Source organism: Bos indicus x Bos taurus, chromosome 18 (genome assembly GCF_003369695.1).
Source record: "Bos indicus x Bos taurus breed Angus x Brahman F1 hybrid chromosome 18, Bos_hybrid_MaternalHap_v2.0, whole genome shotgun sequence".
Lineage (NCBI taxonomy): Eukaryota > Metazoa > Chordata > Mammalia > Artiodactyla > Bovidae > Bos > Bos indicus x Bos taurus.
Window position 1 is genome coordinate 18,468,372 of NC_040093.1, and position 15,263 is coordinate 18,483,634.

The window sequence follows — 15,263 nt, forward strand, 5'->3', positions numbered from 1 at the left end:
AAGCATCAATTCTTCAGTACTCAGCTTTCTTTATAGTTCAACTCACATCCATACATGACTACTGGAAAAACCACAGCTTTGACTAGATGGGCCTTTGTTGGCAGAGTAATGTCTCTGCTTTTTAATATGCCATCTAGGTTGGTCATAGCTTTTCTTCCAAAGAGAAGAAATCTCATGGCTTTTAATTTCATGACTCCAGTCACCACCTGCAGTGATTTTGGAGCCCAAAATAATTTCTCTGAATAGCCCATTCATATATTTTATCTTTTTCTACTGGAACTTCCAAAAATACTTTTATTTAGAAATTATTACAGATTTATATAAGTTGAAGAAATAATACCCTAAAGCAGGGGTCCCCAACCTTTGGGATCTAATACCTGATGATCTGAGGTGGAGAAGATACAATAATAATAATAATAGAAATAAAGTGCATGATAAGTGTAATGTGTTTGAATCATCCCCAAACCATCTTCTTTCCTCACCACCCACCCCACCTCTGGCCCATGGAAAAATTGTCTTCTGTGAAACTAGTCTCTGGTGCCAAAAAAGGTTGGGGACCACTGCTCTAGAGGACTTTTAGTTTGTGTACCCTATATCTGCATTCCCCTAATGTTAACATTTTACATGACTGTAGTTATATATCAAATTTGACACTAATTAGATTCATAGGCCTTATCAGATTTCACTGATTTTGCGTGCATTTGTGTGTCTTGTTACAATTTTACCTAGTGTAAGTTTTTGTAATGACCACTACAATCAAAATATAGAACTTGAAACACCACAAGTATCACTTATTCTATCCCTTTGTAGTCATACCTTCTTTCCTCCCCTTGTACCCCACTCCTAATCCCTGACAAACACTATTCTCCTTAATTTCACTATACCAGGAGTGTTCTATAAGTGAAATCACTGTATTACCTTTAATATTTATATTTACCTACCTAATTACTATGTAACCTTTTAAGGTTGGCTTTTTTTCACTCAACATAATTCTTTTTAGATCAATTCCACTTGTTGCAGGTACAATAATTTGTTCTACTTTGATCTACAGAGTTCTAAGTACATTTCTTTGTATTAACTTTTTAGTAGTTTAGAACTTCTAGGTATTACTTTATACATACATGACTTATCACAGTCTACTTTCATTAACACTGAACCAGTTCAAAACCTTATTTCTCCCCTTTGATTGTATAGTTACCATAAATATTTCCTCTATATACCTTAAGAACTACATAAGATAGTGTAGCCATTTTTTATTAAACCATCTAACATAATTGGGAACTCAACATTAAATGTACCCATATGTATACTTTCTGTCCTTTCCTCACTCCTGATATTGAAGAACTTCTTAGATCTCCTGAAAAATTCTCAGTTTTCCGTTGTCTGAGCATGTCTTCCTTCACTTCATTCATGAATATTTTTTGCCAGTACGGAGTTCTGGGTTGACAGTTTCTTCAGCACTTAAAAAATGTGCTACTTCTAGATGTCCTGTGCTCTGATGAAAAATATGTTATTTAAGTCACTGTTTTTCTGTAGGTATAGATCATTTCTAACACTGCTTTCAATTTTGTTTTTAGTTTTCTGAAGTTGGATTATCATGTGTCTTGTAGATTTCTTTGGGTTTATCCTATTTGGGATTTGCTCAGTTTCTTGAATATGGAGGCTTACATTTATTGCCAAATTTGAGGAGTTTTCTGCCATTATTTCTTTGCATTCCTCTACAGACTCACACTCTCTCTTTTCCTTCTAGGACTCAGCATATTTCCCCTCTCTTTTGCTCATATTGGGTAATTTCTCTTGTTCCATCTTTAAATTCCCTGACGGATTCCTCTGTCCTCTCCACTGTGTTCTTGAGCATATTCACTAAGTCTTTTATTTCTGCTACTGTATTTTTCAGTTAAAATATTTCATTTTATTCTTTATACTCTCCCTTTCTTTGCTAAGATTTCCTACTTTTTCCCCATCTCTTTCAAGTGTATTCACAATTTGTTCACTGAAGCATTTCTATGATTGCTGTTTTAAATTTGTCAGGTAACTTAAATGCTGCAGTTCAAAAGGTGGCACGTGTTCTTCTTTCAGCTAACACCATAACTAGACAAGTTGATGAAATAGAGGATACTGAGGTGCAGCTCTTAGGATTAATGAGTCACTGTGATACACAATTCAGGTCGACTAGTCTACCAATGTTGACAACAGGCAAAAATACTTGCTTTTGTGAGATATATTTGTCAGGAGGAAGTGTCATGTTATTCAGTTGCTCAGTTGTGTCTGACTCTTTGTGACCCCATGGACTGCAGCATGCCAGGCTTCCTGTACTTCACCATCTCCCAGAGCTTGCTCAAACTCATGTCCATTGAGTCTGTGATGTCATTCAACCATCTCGTCCTGTTGTCCCCTTCTCCTCCTGCCTTTAATCTTTCCCAGCATCAGGGTCTTTTCTAAAGAGTTGGCTCTTTGCATCAGGTGGCCAAAGTATTGGAGCTTCAGCGTCAGCATCAGTCCTTCCAATGAATATTCAGGATTGACTGGTTTGATTTCCTTGCAGTCCAAGGGACTCTCAAGAGTCTTCTCCAATACCACAGTTCAAAAGCATTGATTCTTCTGCACTCAGCCTTCTCTGTGGTCCAACTCTCACATCCATACATGACTACTGGAAAAATCATAGCTTTGACTATATGGACCTTTGTTGGCAAAGTGATGTCTCTGCTTTTTAATATGCTGTCTAGGTTGGTCATAGCTTTTCTTCCAAGGAGCAAACGTCTTTTAATTTCATGGCTGCAGTCACCATCTGCAGTGATTTTGGAGCCCAAGAAAATAAAGTCTGTCACTGTTTCCCCATCTATTTGCCATGAAGTGATGGGACCAGATGCCATGATTTTCATTTATTGAATGTTGAGTTTTAAGCCAGCCTTTTCACTCTCCTCTTTCACCTTCATCAAGAAGTTCTTTAGTTCCTCTTCGCTTTCTGCCATAAGGATGGCATATCTGCATATCTGAGGTTATTGATATTTCTCCTGGCAATCTTGATTCCAGCTTGAGCTTCATCCAGCCCAGTATTTCGCATGAATATAATCAATCTGATTTTGGTATTAACCATCTGGTGATATCCATGTGTAGAGTTGTCTCTTGTGTTTTTGGAAAAGGATGCTTGCTATAACCAGTGCATTCTCTTGCCAAAGCTCTTTGTTAGCCTTTGCCCTGCTTCATTTTGTACTCCAAGGCCAAACGTTCCTGTTACTCCAGGCATCTCTTGACTTCCTACTTCTGCATTCCAGTCCCCTATGATGAAAAGGACATCATTTTTTGGTGTTAGTTCTAGAATGTCTTGTAGGTCTTCATAGAACCATTCAACTTCAGCTTCCTTGGCATTAGTTGTTGGGGCACAGACTTGGATTACTGTGATACTGAATGCTTTGTCTTGGAAATGAACAGAGATCATTCTGTCGTTTTTAAGCCTGCACCCAAGTACTGCATTTTGGACTCCTCTGTTGACTATGAGGGCTACTCCATTTCTTCTAAGGGATTCTTGCCCACAGTAGCAGATGCAATGGTCATCTGAATTAAATTTGCCTATTCCAGTCCATTTTAGTTCACTGATTCTTCTAAATGTCAGTGTTCACTGTTGCTATCTCCTGTTTGACCACTTCCAATTTACCTTGATTCATGGACCTAACATTCCAGGTTCCAAGAAGTGCATGAGGATATGTTACGTGCACTTTTGTTGTCAATTAACACCCCAGCTACAGAATCTTTGAATGATTACATATCAGGAAAACTGAACTGGTTATTTTGTGTCGGTATACATATGGACAGAACTGCTGCCATGACTGAACAGCTTTCTGGTTTCACAGGTTGGGCCAAAAAAGTCACTTCTGAAAGTGAATCTATGCACTGTGTCACCCATAAAGAAATGCTGGATAGCCAAAAAATGTCACCTGAACCTAACAATATTTTATGGGATGTTATCAAAATTAACCACATTAAAGTACATGCCCTTAACTCACATCTGTTCTTGCAGCTCTCTGAGGAGATGGATGCAAAGCACACATGTTTTATACACAGAAGTGAGATGGCTTTCTAAAAGTGGATGGCTAGCCAGAGTTCTTAAGTTACAAGAGCTGCTCCAGCGATTTCTTTTAGAAAAGCAGTCATCACTGGCAGCACATTTCATTGACATAGAATAGGTGGCAAAACCTGCTTGTGTAACATATTCAACAAACTCAATCTGTCACTTCAGAGAATGACAACTGCATTCAAGTTGGCAGATAAAGTGGCTGCATTCAAAATCAAACTGGAATTATGGAGGCAACAAGTGAATAGTAGAATTTTTGACACATTTCAAACATTAACAGAGATTTTAAGAGAGACTGAGAAAAGCAGCCCCAGTGCATGACACCTCTCTCAGCTTTCAAAAGAGTTTGAGCATTACTTCCCAGCCAAAAAAAGATCCCGAACTGTGACGGGATGGATCCATGACCCACTTACGAATAAGACAGGTGAATTAACACTGTCCATGCTAGAAGAGGATCAACTGCCTGCAATCGCAAATGATGGTGGTCTTAAAGTATGTTTTTGACAACTTCAAATCTCCTTATGTTATGGATTAAAGTCAAGGGAAAATATTCCGAGATTGCCACAAAAGCAAAGAAAAGCCTGCTTCCATTTCCAACATCCTCTTTTTGAAGCAAGAGTTTTCTGTAGTGACAGCAACCAAAACAAGATTACAGAGTAGACTGGACATAAGCAACACACTTCAGGTGTCAATGACTCTGAACACCCCCAGATGGGACTGAATAGTTGGAGGAAAACAAGCTCAGGGCTCCCACGAATTCTACATTATGCTGAGATGTTTAACTATTTCATTATATATCACAATGTAATAATAACAGTAATAAAGTGCACAATAAATCTAATGCTCTTGAATCATCCCAAAACCAGCCCTCCCCACCCCACTCCATGGAAATTATCTTCCATGAAACAGGTCCCTGGTGCCAGAAAGGTTGGGGACTGCTGATCTACACTATCAACTAGAATATGCTACTAAACTATACAAATCAAATCAAAAGGAAAAAAGTAGATACCCAAGAAAAAGTAAGAAAAAGATACGAAGTCATTTTGCAGAAAGGAAAAATCAAATATTTTATGTCAAAGTTAACGATATTCAAACTTTTCAATCATCAGATAAATCAAATTTAAACAAGATACAAATTTATACACAGATTGTGAAAATTAGAAAGCCAGATAATGCCAAGTGTTGGTAATAGTGTGGAGAAAGAAGAACTCATACACTACTAACAGGAGAGTTTACTAGTGGAGAGTTTTTGGTCAAATTAAGTGCAAGTGAACCTGATGACACAGTAATCTCGTTCTCTGGGGTATACATCCCAGAGAAAATTTCACATTTCCACAAGAGAGATGTATAAGAATTGTAATCATAGTCTTGTTCGTTATGGTCACTCCTCTTCTCACTCTATGTTCGTTATGTCACTCTTGTTGGGGGAGTGAAGTTTTTTGGTGGGATTAGAGGCAATCTAGTATTCTTCACTCAGGGAATGGCCAAATAAAATCAGTTGAATATTATGGAGCAGTACAAACAAAAGAACTAGACATGGGTTTTGCTGAGTGAAAAAAGTTTTAATAAGTCTACTGTGCCAAGTTGCTTACATAAATTAAAAGAAACAAAAAACAGTAACACTTGCATTTTATTTTGTTAGAAGGAGACACTTAAAGACATGGTGAGTGTGAAGGGATTCGAGTTAAGGATAAAAGGGAGTTATGTAAAAGTTATATTAAAATAATAATAATAATTACATTTGTGTATTTTTTTAATACTAAAAACAGCATATATAATTTCAAAAAATTATTTTAAATGGAAAAAGTTAGATATATGTTTTTAAGACAATAGACAGCTTTGGGAGAGCAAACGAAAGTACCTGACCTAGCTCTGAGGAGGGCATGAAGCCTTCTCTGAATAGATAGATTAAATAAACCCCATATTAACTGGGAATACAGTAACAGATATTTTAATTTGAGGTAAAGGGAAGTGGCATAGAAGTGGCAGAATGAGTGGAGTTTATGCAGACTGCAAGAAAATTATATGGAGTCCAGAGATAACTTTACATAATCAGAGGCCAAATGATGACGCATTTTGTACAGAAAATGTTAGGTTTTATCCAGTGGATAAAGGGAAATAATAATAAATTTAAGCTGGAAAGTGACTGATGTGGACAGATTCTGGCACCATGAAGTAGACGTGCTGCAGTAAAATGTCATTAAAAAAATGGTGAAAGTAGCTTTGGAACTGGGTGATAGGTAGAGGCTGGAAGAGTTTTGAGGTTCATGTATGAAAAAGCCTAGTTTGCATTGATGGGACTGTTGGTAGAAATGGGTGCATGCATATGTGATAGAAATACAGTCGTTAAAGGTGATTCTGGTGAGTTCTGTGAACATGCTGTTAGAAACTGGAACAAAGGAAATTAATAGAAAGTGACAAAGAACTTGGCAGGACTGCTTTCATGCTTTGTGGAAATCAGTGACAACCTTTTATTAGGTAAGAAGATTTTTAAACAAAGTGCTGAAGGTGTAGCCTAGTTTCTTCTTAAGGTTTATTATAAAATGTAAGAGGACAGGGAGATAAAGGAATTGTTGAGCAGGAAAGAACCAGATCTTGAACATTTAAAAAATTCTCAGTCTATCCACATTGCAAAAAAAGAGAAAATGAGTTCTGGAGGCAACACCAGGAGTGTAGCTGGACACTCTCTAAAGAGTTTACCAATGGATTTAATCAGCCATCTCAATTGGAGCCAGTATCAGATGGGATTATAACAACAGAAAAACTGCCAGCTGGAACTAAAGGGAATAGAGAAAATGGGGAAGAATGAAGAAAGTCTGTTTTACTTCTAAGATTTCACAGGACAGACAGGTCAGTCAAGCTATCTAAACTTGGACGTGTGTAATCCCTTGAAAAAAAGGACGAGATGAGGATCTATTTTAAGATAGCAACATAGAGGAATCCTGAACTCATCACCTCCTCCTGCAGACACAATGCATCTACAGCTACACACAGAACAATTTCCTCTAAAAGAAACCCCAAACCAGAGGAGGAACTCCCACACATTTGGCAAACAAGGAAAAAACCCACATCAAAACAGGTAGGAGAGGCCTAGAGACAATTTCACCATACACCCCACCCTTGGCACAGCGACCTACAACTGGGAGGAAACTTCACAACTCTGAGCTTCTCCCTGAGGAGCAAAGGATTTGAACTTCACATCGGGCATCCCAACTTTTAAGACCTGCATCTAAGATGAGGCCCTCAAACCCTCAGCTTTGAAAGTCAATGAATGGGATTTGCATTCATGAAACCTACAGGATAGGACAAACTGAGAAACAATTCTTAAGGGGCTCCAGCAGACCCACCTTGCTACCTCCCAGGGCCCAGCACAGAAGGAGCCTAATTGAGACAGCAGTGAAAGGGGCAGGACACAAATTCCAGATAATGAGGAAGGGGCCCAGCTGTTTGGATGCAATGAAGACTGGTTGGAGGCGGCCGAAATCAAGGTGGCTTTGAGAACAGTCTGGTCATTGACCTTTACCACATTATACCTTCACTATAGTACTAAAAATTACTCCCTCTTGAGCAAACCCTAAGTTGGACCATAAAAGCCCAAAAAAGTGCACAGTGGTCCAATTCCTGGGAAATCCTCACCTTACATCAAAATAACAACAATGTTCCTCCCACTCATTAGCCTATGAAATTCCTGAACCTATAAAAACCTACAGCCTGTCTATGGCCATATCACCCTGAACACACCCAATCTTGTCTGATCTTGGAAGTTAAGCACGGTCAGACCTGGTTAGTACTTGGATGGGAAACCTACTACCCCATGCCCCAGGGCCACTATCACTTAAGACAGTCTGCATTCTACCTATGGGAGGTGTATCTCTCTAAATTAACTGGTTTTCCCTTTACTCTGGGCTCACTCTTGAATTCTTTCCTGCATGAAGCCAAGGACCCTCACTTGGCAGTCTGTCCTAAGGACTCCTGCAGGTCCCAGGATGGTGACATTTCCCTCCTACAACATAATGAGTATCCAACTTTCAATGAAAGGAGCCAATCTGCAAAGCTTAAGCCTGAGGAGCAGGTACCTAATTTAACACGTCACCAAGCGTACCAAAATACTCTCCAAATGACCAGCAGGGCTTATGTTTCTAGGTCCCAGAGGGCTGTAATAAACAGAGAGGTTTTTTTAACCAGCTACCCACCCCAGGGTACAGTGGAGAGGTAGCAGACTGAGATGCCCAGTCTTTCTGTGAAAGAGGCCTGTTAGCTTATCTTCGGAAAAGGCAATGGCACCCCACTCCAGTACTCTTGCCTGGTAAATCCCATGGACAGAGGAGCCTGGTGGGCTACAGTCCATGGGGTGGCGAAGAGTCGGACATGACTGAGCAACTTCACTTTCACTTTTCACTTTCATGCATTGGAGACGGAAATGGCAACCCACTCCAGTATTCTTGCCTGGAGAATCCCAGGGACGGGAGCCTGGTGGGCTGCCATCTATGGGGTCGCACAGAGTCGGACACAACTGAAGTGACTTAGCAGTAGCAGCAGCTTATCTTCACAGCTGCAGCCTGAGGGCCCAGTTGTTTTTTGTTTTGCTCAACCACACAGACTGTGGGATCTTAGCTCCCTGTGTGCATGCTAAGTCGCTTCAGTCATGTCCGACTCTTTGTGACCCCATGGACTGTAGCCCACAAGCCTCCTCTATCTATTCTCCAGGCAAGAATACCAGAGTGGGTTGCCATGCCCTTCTCCAGGGGATCTTCCTGACCCAGGCATTGAGCCTGTGTCTCCTGTAGCTCCTGCATCGCAGGCAGATTCTTTACCATTGAGCCACCAGGGAAGCCCCAAGCTCCCTGACCAGGGATCAAATCCAAACCCAGTCCCACCACAATGAAAGCACCAAGTCCTAACCACTGGACCCCCAGGGAATTCCCCCAGCTTCTAATTAAACACATATATTAGGGCTGGCTGTAATCCTCTCCAGAGACTGGGAGGCAGGCACTAACTTTATGCTCTCCCTCAGTCTCCCTCCAGTAACCTGAATCTTCCAGAATGGAACTTGTGCACACATTTGGTGCCCTGATTCTTGATGGCTGCAGGGTACACCCCCTGATCACCTGGCTCTTGTGGCCAGCAGGGCTTAAGTTTGCTGATCCCACTGGACTATAACAAACAGAGAAAAGTAACCAAGCAAGACCCTATAAAGCCTTCCCAGGATAGACCTCCACCTATGTCCTCTGCCTGCCTTCTGTCTGTAGAACAAGCTTAGTCAAATAATAAATTTAATCAAAGAAGTGAGAAAATGCAGAAAGAAAGGAAAAGTCAAACAAGACAAAAATACTTTAGCCATTAAACAAAGTCAGGATCTTTAGTTCTTCCTCAGGGATTATAGATAATATTCTGAGCCATGTCCTTTGAGCTGTCTGCAGAGACTGGAACCCCCACCAGGTGGAAGAAGTTAACTGTATACTGCCCATAAGCACGTAGAGTCTAGACTATTTGGAACCAGAAGGCTGATGGTGCTGACTCCCAGTTACCACACCACCAACCAATGAAGAATGTCCATGAGCTGATCACACAGCCCACAAACCCCCTCCCTCACCCTGTTTTTATAAACTTTACCCTGAGAGCCTTTGGAGAGTTTAGGTCTTTTAAGCACTAACTGCCCTGTACTCCTTGCTGGGCACCCAGCAATAAATGCTGCAGTTTACTTCACCACAAGCCAGTGTCAGAAGATGGGCTTCACTGCGCACAGGCACGTGGACCAAAGTTTGTTTCGGTAACAGAAACAGTTACTGGCTACTTTTACGAGAAACAGCAGAGGTAGCAGAATGGCATCCACCCCCGTTTTTCGGTGAAAGAGGCCTATTTGCTTATCTGAAAGCTTCAGCCTGAGGGGCAGGCTTCTGATTTCACACACCTCTAGAAGTCTACTGATGGAGAAGGTGATGGCACCCCACTCCAGTACTCTTACCTAGAAAATACCATGGACAGAGAAGCCTGGAAGGCTGTAGTCCATGGGGTCGCTGAGGGTCGACTCGACTGAGCGACTTCACTTTCACGCATTGGAGAAGGAAATGGCAACCCACTCCAGTGTTCTTGCCTGGAGAATCCCAGGAATAGGGGAGCCTGGTGGGCTGCCATCTATGGGGTTGCACAGAGTCGGACACAACTGAAGCGACTTAGCAGCAGCAGCAGTAGCAGAGGTCTATTAAAGTAAAGAGCAGAAAGGCTGGCAGTCCACATTTGCAATAGCCCCCTGCCTTACTCCACATTGCTGGCATCTCTCAGAAAGGAGCTTGTGCACACACCTAGAGTCCCAGATTTTGTGGCTGCTGCCAAAATCTTGATTACCTGGCTCTGGTAGCCAGCAGGGCTTACATTCACAGGTTCTACAGGACTGTAGCAAGAGAAAAAGTTTGTAACAAGCCATGCCCCTTCCCTCCCTGGGCACAGTGCAGACGGAGCTGACTGAGATGCCCAGTCTTTCTGTGAAAGAGGTCTATGAGCTTAGCTTTATAACGGTGGCCCAAGGGCTAGGCTTCTAATTAAACACACCTCTAGGGGCCAAATGCAGTCCTTTCCAGGGACCACAGAGGCTTGCAGCTAATATGGAGGCTGATGGCTGCCATCTTTATGCCCTTCTCTGCCCCACCCGACAGGTATCTCTGAGAAAAAGTGTGTGCACGCACTGAATGCCCCAGCTTTTGTAGCTGTCGCCCAGAGGCACATCCCTTCATAGCCTGATTCTGATGGCCAGCGGGGCTTGTGTTCTCCAGTTCAACATGTAAAACACTGATAAACAGAAACCTCAATTAAAGAGTCAGGAGATCAGAAGGGGGAGCTCTTACACCACAACCCCACAATGACAGAGCTCAACAGGAAGCAAGACTCTTCTTGCCTAGCTTCGTTTACTACAGCCCTCCCAACATCCTTTCCCCCTCCATTGCCATGGGGGGTTCTTACATAAGGCTCATAATGATTGCATACCCAAACTGCAATTCCCTGCTGATCCTGAATACACCCATTTGGGGAAACATCTGGCAGTCTGTTTTAGGTCAATATTTTGGTGGCCTGTGTGGGGACCAGAGAAGACCCCCCTCAACCCCGGCAAAGACTACAGGGCTGGTGTATCTTATCCCCTGTTTTTTGTCCTGAATTTCTTCCAATCAATTGCCAGTGACTTAATCCTGGTAGAACTGGATGGTGGGCAACAATGTTTCACAGTACACATATTTATAAGATCTTTAAAAATGTTTATACTTTTCTCCTGATGCTGGGAAGAGACCGAGGGCAGGAGGAGAAGGAGGGCAACAGAGGACAAGATGGTTGGATGCCATCACCAACTCGATGGACATGAGTTTGAGCAAACTCTGGGAGACAGTGAAGGACAGAGAAGCTTGGTGTGCTGCAGTTCACGGGGTCACAAAGAGTTGGACACAACTTAGCAACTGAAAAACAAAAACACACATTTCTCCATAAACACTACTTAAAAACAATTTAATTTCTGGAGTAGTCTGATTTATTGCTGTGTATGTCATCTAATATTTTCCCTAATGATACTACTTATTTTAAGTGATTTATTTCAAAAACAGGAAAAATATGTCAAGAGAATGAGAAGGCAAGCTGCACATCAGATATATTTGCAAAAAATATATCTGGTAAGGGAGTTATCCAAAATATACAAAAAGTCTGAAAAATCAAAATAAGAAAACAACCTCATTTTAAAAAGACAAAAAGACCTGAACAGACACCTCACCAAAAAAGATAACAGATGGTAAATAAGCACATGAGAAGATGCTCCATATCGTATGTCATCAGGGAAGTGCAAATTAAAACAAGATACCACTACACACCTATTCAGATCAGATCAGATCAGTCGCTCAGTCGTGTCCGACTCTGCAACCCCATGAATCGCAGCACGCCAGGCCTCCCTGTCCATCACCAACTCCCGGAGTTCACCCAGACTCACGTCCATCGAGTCAGTGATGCCATCCAGCCATCTCATCCTCTGCCGTCCCCTTCTCCTCCTGCCCCCAATCCCTCCCAGCACCAGAGTCTTTTCCAATGAGTCAACTGTTCGCATGAGGTGGCCAAAGTACTGGAGTTTCAGCTTTAGCATCATTCCTTCCAAAGAAATCCCAGGGCTGATCTCCTTCAGAATGGACTGGTTGGATCTCCTTGCAGTCCAAGGGACTCTCAAGAGTCTTCTCCAACACCACAGTTCAAAAGCATCAATTCTTCGGCGCTCAGCCTTCTTCACAGTCCAACTCTCACATCCATACATGACCACAGGAAAAACCATAGCCTTGACTAGATGAACCTTTGTTGGCAAAGTAATGTCTCTGCTTTTGAATATGCTATCTAGGTTGGTCATAACTTTGCTTCCAAGGAGTAAGCGTCTTTTAATTTCATGGCTGCAGTCACCATCTGCAGTGATTTTGGAGCCCAGAAAAATAAAGTCTGACACTGTTTCCACTGTTTCCCCATCTATTTCCCGTGAAGTGATGGGACCGGATGCCATGATCTTTGTTTTCTGAATGTTGAGCTTTAAGCCAACTTTTTCACTCTCCACTTTCACTTTCATCAAGAGGCTTTTTAGTTCCTCTTCACTTTCTGCCATAAGGGTGTTGTCATCTGCATATCTGAGGTTATTGATATTTCTCCCGGCAATCTTGATTCCAGCTTGTGGTTCTTCCAGTCCAGCGTTTCTCATAATGTACTCTGCATATAAGTTAAACAAACAGGGTGACAATATACAGCCTTGACGTACTCCTTTTCCTATTTTGAACCAGTCTGTTGTTCCATGTCCAGTTCTAACTGTTGCTTCCTGACCTGCATACAAATTTCTCAACAGGCAGATCAGGTGGTCTGGTATTCCCATCTCTTTCAGAATTTTCCACAGTTTATTGTGATCCACACAGTCAAAGGCTTTGGCATAGTCAATAAAGCAGAAATAGATGTTTTTCTGGAACTCTCTTGCTTTTTCCATGATCCAGCGGATGTTGGCAATTTGATCTCTGGTGCCTCTGCCTTTTCTAAAACCAGCTTGCACATCAAGAAGTTCACGGTTCACATATTGCTGAAGCCTGGCTTGGACAATTTTGAGCATTACTTTACTAGCGTGTGAGATGAGTGCAATTGTGCGGTAGTTTGAGCATTCTTTGGCATTGCCTTTCTTTGGGATTGGAATGAAAACTGACCTTTTCCAGTCCTGTGGCCACTGCTGAGTTTTCCAAATGTGCTGGCATATTGAGTGCAGCACTTTCACAGCATCATCTTTCAGGATTTGGAATAGCTCAACTGGAATTCTATCATCTCCACTAGCTTTGTTTGTAGTGATGCTTTCTAAGGCCCACTTGACTTCACATTCCAGGATGTCTGGCTCTAGGTCAGTGATCATACCATCGTGATTATCTGGGTCGTGAAGATCTTTTTTGTACAGTTCTTCTGTGTATTCTTACCATCTCTTCTTAATATCTTCTGCTTCTGTTAGGTCCATACCATTTCTGTCCTTTATCGAGCCCATCTTTGCATGAAATGTTCCTTTGGTATCTCTGATTTTCTTGAAGAGATCTCTAGTCTTTCCCATTCTGTCGTTTTCCTCTATTTCTTTGCATTGATCGCTGAAGAAGGCTTTCTTATCTCTTCTTGCTATTCTTTGGAACTCTGCATTCAGATGTTTATATCTTTCCTTTTCTCCTTTGCTTTTTGCTTCTCTTCTTTTCACAGCTATTTGTAAGGCCTCCCCAGACAGCTATTTTGCTTTTTTGCATTTCTTTTCCATGGGGATGGTCTTGATCCCTGTCTCCTGTACCATGTCACGAACCTCATTCCATAGTTCATCAGGCACTCTATCTATCAGATCTGGGCCCTTAAATCTATTTCTCACTTCCAGTGTATAATCATAAGGGATTTGATTTAGGTCTAACCTGAATGGTCTAGTGGTTTTCCCTACTTTCTTCAATTTACGTCTGAATTTGGCAATAAGGAGTTCATGGTCTGAGCCACAGTCAGCTCCTGGTCTTGTTTTTGCTGACTGTATAGAGCTTCTCCATCTTTGGCTGCAAAGAATATAATCAATCTGATTTCGGTGTTGACCATCTGGTGATGTCCATGTATAGAGTCTTCTCTTGTGTTGTTGGAAGAGGGTGTTTGTTATGACCAGTGCATTTTCTTGGCAAAACTCTATTATTCTTTGCCCTGCTTCATTGCATATTCCAAGGCCAAATGTGCCTGTTACTCCAGGTGTTTCTTGAGTTCCTACTTTTGCATTCCAGTCCCCTATAATGAAAAGGACATCTTTTTTGGGTGTTAGTTCTAAAAGGTCTTGTAGGTCTTCATAGAACCATTCAACTTCAGCTTCTTCAGCATTACTGGTTGGGGCACAGACTTGGATTACTGTGATATTGAATGGTTTGCCTTGGAAACGAACAGAGATCATTCTATCATTTTTGAGACTGCATCCAAGTACTGCATTTCTGACTGTTTTGTTGACCATGATGGCTACTCCATTTCTTCTGAGGGATTCCTGCCCGAAGTAGTAGATATAATGGTCATCTGAGTTAAATTCACCCGTTCCAGTCCATTTGAGTCCCTGATTCCTAGAATGTCAACATTCACTCTTGCCATCTCTTGTTTGACCACTTCCAATTTGCCTTGATTCATGGACCTGACATTCCAGGTTCCTATGCAATATTGCTCTTCACAGCATCGGACCTTGCTTCTATCACCAGTCACATCCACAGCTGGGTATTCTTTTTGCTTTGGCTCCATCCCTTCATTCTTTCTGGAGTTATTTCTCCACTGATCTCCAGTAGCATATTGGGCACCTACTGACCTGGGGAGTTTCTCTTTCAGTATCCTATCATTTTGCCTTTTCATACTGTTCATGGGATTCTCAAGGCAAGAATACTGAAGTGGTTTGCCATTCCCTTCTCCAGTGGACCACACACCTATTAGCATAGCTAAAAATCTAGAACACTGACAAGGATAAGCAACACCATTCATTGCTGGTGGGAATGCAAAATGAAACAGGTTCTTCAAAAGCTAGTTCAACAATTTCTTACAAAACTAAACATACTCTGACCATTGATTCAGCAATCACTCCTTGGTATTTACCCAAATGAGCTGAAAACTATGTCCACACATGGATGTTAATAGCAGCTTTATTCACAACTGCCAAAATTTGGGAGCAACC